Source organism: Ochotona curzoniae, unplaced genomic scaffold (assembly GCF_017591425.1).
Source record: "Ochotona curzoniae isolate NIBS_2020 unplaced genomic scaffold, NIBS_Ocur_1.0 contig_3432, whole genome shotgun sequence".
NCBI lineage: Eukaryota > Metazoa > Chordata > Mammalia > Lagomorpha > Ochotonidae > Ochotona > Ochotona curzoniae.
The window spans coordinates 10,754,846-10,761,465 of record NW_024465859.1 but is presented as its reverse complement, the minus strand read 5'-3'; positions in this window follow the sequence as shown (position 1 = coordinate 10,761,465).

Genomic DNA, 6,620 nt, shown 5'->3' with positions numbered 1-6,620 from the left:
GGATTCTGGTCCCAGCTCACCAGGTTCGCATTTCCTGCTGAAGTGTTATGTGAGAGGCACCAGCTAATTGCTCAAGTCACTGCATCCCTGCCACTCTCATGACAGACCCAGATTGAATTCCTAGCTCTTGGCTCTAACCTGCCCCAGCCCTGGCTGTTGTGGATATTTGAGGAGTGAATGAATAGAGGTTCTCTCTGGGTCTATCTATGTCTCTCCAAAAAATCAGATTACTTTTAAAAATTATTGGAGTTAGACCCAATAGAGCTTTGCCCTAGTTAAAGGGAACTGAATCAGAGATGGAGCAGCCAGGACTGGGAACGGCACATATAGATTTTATTTATTTTTATTGCAAAGTCAGATATACAGAGAGGAGGAGAAACAGAGGAAGATCTTCCATCCAATGATTCACTCCCCAAGTGGCTGCAACGGCTGGAGTTGAGCCAATCCTAAGCCAGGAGCCAGGAGCTCTTCCGGGTCTCCCATGCAGGGTGCAGGGTCCCAAAGCTTTGGGCCGTTTTCGACTCCTTTCCCAGGCCACAAGCAGGGAGCTGAATGGGAAGTGGAGCTGCCAGGATAAGAACCAGCACCCATATGAGATGCCGGTGTGTTCAGGGCGAGAACTTTAGCCACTAGGCCCAAAACAAATAAATCTTAAAAAAAAAAAGTTCACTTAAAACATCATAAACCAAGTGAGCACCATTCGATAGGCCTGACCTAACAGTCACCATTTATCCTCTCTCGGTTTCCTACAGTGGAGAAAGCAATGGGCTAAGAAAACTCTGCTTCTTTGGAAGCCACAGCCTCAACTAGTGATCTCTTGTGAAAGATGGTGATGAAATAAACTCTGCCCAGTGAGCAGAGTTCCAGAAGGACACAGCTGTCCATTTCGGATGCAGGGCTTGTGGTCTGAACTGTGGATACAGAGGCACTGATGAATGGCTTACCTGATCAAAGAACTTGCAAGAAGCAACATTAGCTGATGAAATACCAGGAGGTTTGGAAAAGAAGCACCATGTAAGTAGGACCTGAAAAATTAGGGGTATGACCTGATCATGATGTGTGGGGTTTTTGTTTTGTTTTGTTTTGTTTTTAGATTTATTTATTTTGATTGGAATGGCAGATTTACAGAGAGAAGGAGAGACAAAGAGAAAGCTCTTTCATCTGCAGGTTCACTCCCCAAATGTCCACAACAGCCAGAGCTGACCTGATCTGAAACCTGAACTTTCTCCAGGTCTTCCACATGGGTGCAGGGACCCAAGACTTTGGGCCGTTTTCTATTGCTTTCTCAGGCCAAACGTAGGGAGATGGAATGGAAGTGAAGTAGGCAGAACGTGAACCAGTGCCCATACAGGATTCCAGCAGAGGCTGGGGATCAGCCAGTTGAGCCATTGTTCTGGCCAATCATCATGTTTTTAATTTTGTGCAGCCGTTATTGCCCTGATGAGATTACAAGGAATTGAGACTTCATTCTGTAAATGGTGACAGTTCTCATCAAAATAACTGATATGTGTTGAACATGCACTCCTACTCAGTTGTGCTAGGTTCTGTGCTAAGAGCTTCTAGTGGATTGTTGCATCTAATCCTCATAATATCCTTAAGATGTGGGTAATGATTATTAGTAATCCTGTTTTACAGGAAATTGAAGATTAATGAATTTAAGTAACTTTCAAAACATCACATAAGCTACTATAAGACTATAATGAGAGAGGAGCTGCAAACCAGTTCTGTCTCACTCTGCAACCCAAGGCATGGGTAAGGAGCTACTGCCAGTTTTCTCCACTGAAGAGAGAGATTATATTTTTCTTTCCCATTAAGAAGTATTTTGTGGATACTTTAATAAGACTGTGCTAATTCCTCAGGCATCATTCTTTCATCTCTGTGTTAGTTCTTGTGGTTGCTGCAATAAATGACTCCGAATGAGGTGGCTCCAAACAACAGAAATGAATCGGCTCACGATGCTAGAGTTGAGAAAACGGAAATAAAGGAGTTAGCAGGGTCATGCTCTGGAGAAGCTCTTACTCTGCCTCCTTAGTGCTCACACTGCCTTTTCTATGTGTGGACGTTGGAAGGACATTTGCCACTGGATTTAGCATCCACACAGGTAACTCAAAATGCTCTATCATCTGGAGCATTTGCATCTGCAAATGCATTTTTTCCAAGTAAGCTCATACTCACTTGTTCTGGAGATTAGGATATCCAGAACTCTTTGGGGGGGGCCATCAGTCATTTCACTGTAGCAACCAGTGGTGCTATTTTCAGGCACCAATGACTAAATAGTTGCTGAATAGTGATTTTTCAAATTCCCTCATTCCTTCTTTAATTAATAATGATCACCCTTCAATGAAAAGAAAGCTATCCTTATTCCCATTTATTCTTTTTTAATTTCTTGGTTTTTTTCCTCTTTTAACTTGCAGTTTTTATTTTTTATTTTTTTTTTACATTTTATTATTATTATTATCATTTTATGATACAGTTCCATAAGCTCCTGGTATTTCCCTTATCAATTTCTTGTTTTTTTTTAAGATTTATTTATTTTTATTGGAAACGCAGATATGCAGAGAGGAGAGAGAGAAAGGAAGATCTTCCATCCAATGATTCACTCCCCAAGTGACCGTAACTGCAGAGCTGTGCCAATCCAAAGCCAGTAGTCAGAAACTTCTTCCGGGTCTCCCATGTGGGTGCAGGATGCTAAGGCTTTGGGCTGTCCTTGACTGCTTTCCCAAGCCACAAGCAGGGATCTGTATGGGAAGTGGGGCTGCTGGGGTTAGAACTGGCACCATATGAGATCCTGGTGTCTGCAAGCTGAGGACTATAGAGCTTGGCCACCACACTGGGCCTTATTTTTTAATTTCTAATTTTGTATTTTGAAATATTTATATAGTTGAGAGGATTGTATGCCCATGTGGGACTCTGATCAGGGTGGGCAGGGCCATGGTACAAAGGAAGGTGAGTGGGATAATTGCTTCATCTTTTTTTTCTTCTGTGTCTGCAGGGAGGGAAGAGGAGGAGGTTCATTACTTGCTGCCAAACTACATCAGTACCCTGGGATGGGAGATGGTCATTTGATGTTGCCCTAAAGACCCCAATTTGGGAAAGAACATTCTGAAGGCATTACTTGAGTGGTTTTGAAAATTCTAAGACATTGTCAGCTTCATTGCACCAGGGTTGAGAAAATCTTTCCAAGGCCTATTGTTGGCCAAGTCCACCTCAGTGTATCCACAGACCCAGAACCTTGCTGCATAGCTTGGCCAGGAGAACTGTCCAAACTGTTCTGCTTTCCCTCTTTTGATGAGACTTTTGACGCCCTCTGCTGGCCTAAAGGAGCTGGCTGTTAATGTGCATGCTGTCCTCTGCATAGACATCAGTAACCTAACTGAGGAAGTCTAGCCCCAATACATGCACTCCAAGGTCAGACCACATATCTTGTAGTTTTCCCTGGGGCCACAGTTTAGTCTAAGAATGTATATAGGGATTCCCTCAAAAAACCTCACCTGGGAGACCCCACACTTGACTCTTGGGTGTGCCAGCTAGTGCAGGGTCAGCTGCAGTCACTTGCAGCAGCCCGTGCACATACTGCTGGTAGATACAGCTGCCTGGTCAATTTAGTCCCCAGCCTCACCTCTCATGGGAACCCACAGGTGATGGTGTGACCTAGCCCAACCCAACATAGGCCCGGTCCTCATGCACATCAGAAGGTGAACTGCTTAGTTGGGGTGACACCTAAAATCTCCACCAGGCACAAAATTCCCAGCCCTAGATTTTGTGCATGCCAGCATGGGCTGAGGCCTACCTTAGCAACTCCCACACACCATCTTGGTCGCATGCATATGCAAGAGAGCTGTAGCTTAATTCATTCAACCCAACCATTCCTGGACCCGGGCCAAACCTAATCCAACAGGTGCTGTCACACCACCACCTGTGGGTTCCCATGAGAGAATAACAACCCTCTTCATTCTTTCCTAATCTATTTACATTTTGATGATTTGTTTCTTTATTTGAAAGACAGAGTCATACAATGGGAGAAACAAGGAGATCTTCCATCTGCTAGTTTACTCCCCAAGTGGCTGCAATGGCTGAACCACCATTTACTGCCTTCCATGGTGCTCGTTAGCAGGAAGCAGGATTAGAAGCAACACAGCGAGATTTGAACAGGTGCTGTGACATGAAAAACTGACATCTTAAGTGGTGACTTGATGGCTACCCCACATGCCTGACCCTTTAACTTACATTTAATCGCATTTCATAGTTGAAAACTTTGCAATATACTCCTATGGAAAGAAGGAACATATGTAAGGCATTTGGCCTAGGAACTTCACAAGATAGGGGTTTGTGGTAGACATACCCTAAGGTGACCCTCAGTGATCTCTCACTCCTGATATTCATGCTTTTGTGGAATCTGCTCCCACTGAGTGTGGATACAACCTATGGCCTGTTTCTAACCAGCAGAATATAGCAAAGGTGATGGGATGTCACTCCTGTGATCACATTGTGCAAATATTCCATCTTTTTCTAGCAGACATACTTCAGTGATTTCTCTGCTGGTTTGAAGTAAAGGGTCAAGCTAGGGAAAGCTGGTGTGGGATGGAACTGCAGGCAGCCTCTGGGCATGGTTGGTGTATTACCTCCAGCCTTCAGCCCTAGCTGTGCAATATTCTGCCAGCAGCCTGGGTGAACCTGACATGGATTACTCCACAGGACAGCTTTCAGATGAAGACACATAGCCTGGTCATCACCTTGATTGCATTCTCATGAAATCCTTCCGACAAGACTCCTGACTGACAGAAAGTGTGGAATGTGGCTGCTTTGAGGCTGCTGAACTTGTGGGAGTTTGTTATGTAGCCATGGGAAACTAGCGTAGCAATTTGTCCAGAAGGACAAATTTGTATCATCTCACTTATAGATGGATCCTAAAAATTGAAAGTCACAGAAGTAGAATGAACTATGGTTATTAAGAATTAGGGGCTTGGGGTGATGTTAGGCAAAGGACACAAAATTTCAGTCATATGGAGAAAAAGTGCAAGACATCTATTGTACAGCATGGTAACTATTATAAATAACAATGTATTACATACATTAAAAATCACTAGGCAAGGGATTGAAATGTGGCATAGCTACTGCCTCTGATGTCAGGTGAGTGCCCGTGTGTGTTCTGACTGCTCCCCTTCAGATCCAGCTCCCTGGCTCAAACAATACTTGGTGTTGAGCATCTTTTACTGTGCTTATTTGTCATCTGTATAACTTCTTTGGTGAAACGTCTGTGCCTGTCCTTTGCCCATTTTGAATTGATTTGCGTTTTAATTGTGCAGCTTTAAGAGTCCTTTGTATATTTTAGATGACAGTTTATCAAACATGACTCAAAAATAGTTTCTCTTAATCTACGATTTATTTGTATACATTCTTGTTAAAAAAATTTTTTTAAAGATTTATTTATTTATTGGAAAGTCAGATATACAGAGAGGAGGACAGAGAGGAAGATCTTCTGTCCAATGATTCACTCCCCAAGTGAGCACAATGGCCGATGCTATGCCAATCCAAAGCCAGGATCCAGGAACTTCTTCCGGGTCTCCCACATGAGTGCAGGGTCCCAAAGCCTTGGGCCGTCTTCGACTGTTTTCCCAGGCCACAGGCAGGGAGCTGGATGGGAAGCGGGGCTGCCGGGATAGAACCGGCACCCATATGGGATCCTGGCGCGTTCAATGTAAGGATTTTGGCCGCTAGGCCACGCCGCCGGGCCCTCTTGTTAAAAATTTTTAAGAGGCATTAAGTGTTAATATATTTTTTAAGTTTACTTACTAATTGAAAGGCACATTGACCCAGGAAGAAAGGGAAAGAGAGAGAGAGAGAGAGAATCTTTTTCTTTTAAATTACAAAGTCAGATAAAAAGAGAGGAGGAGAGACAGAGAGGAAGATCTTCCATCCGATGATTCACACTCCCCAAGTGAGCGCAACGGCCGGTGCTGCGCCAATCTGAAGCCGGGTACCAGGAACCTCTTCCGGGTCTCCCACGTGGGTGCAGGGTCCCAAGGCTTTGGGCCATTCTCCGCTGCTTTGCAGGGAGCTGGATGGGAAGTGGAGAAGCTGGGACTAGAAGTGGTGCCCATATGGGATGCTGGTGCCACAGGGCAGGGGTTTAGCATACTGTATCACTGCCTAGGCCCCTGATAAATTTCTATTAATGTGGTAATACTATGTTATTTCTATAACTTAATATACTAGTACTATGTTTTCTTCTATGTTTTTAATTATGTTTAGCTATGGGCCATAGAAATAAGGTTAATTTTAAGGAGTTATATGCTATGTTTGCCTTAAATGAATTAAAACGATATTGAAAAAAACAATACCTACACAAGAGCAACTAATTGTTTAAATGAAATGTTAGACCTACTGGGTGAAAAATGTGTAGCTACATCATATTATAAATGTCGTTGGGAAAACATGCTCGCTCCGATTTAATTCGTAGAATTGCACTTGTCATTATATGTCATGAGGAAAAAGAATGTTTAATTAAAGCAAACGAGCAATGATTACTTAGCATGAAGTTTATTTATATGTATAAAAAGTTTATATATTAAAAACATTTAGGCTTTTGGAAAATATGCGTATGAAAATGGTTGTTTTTC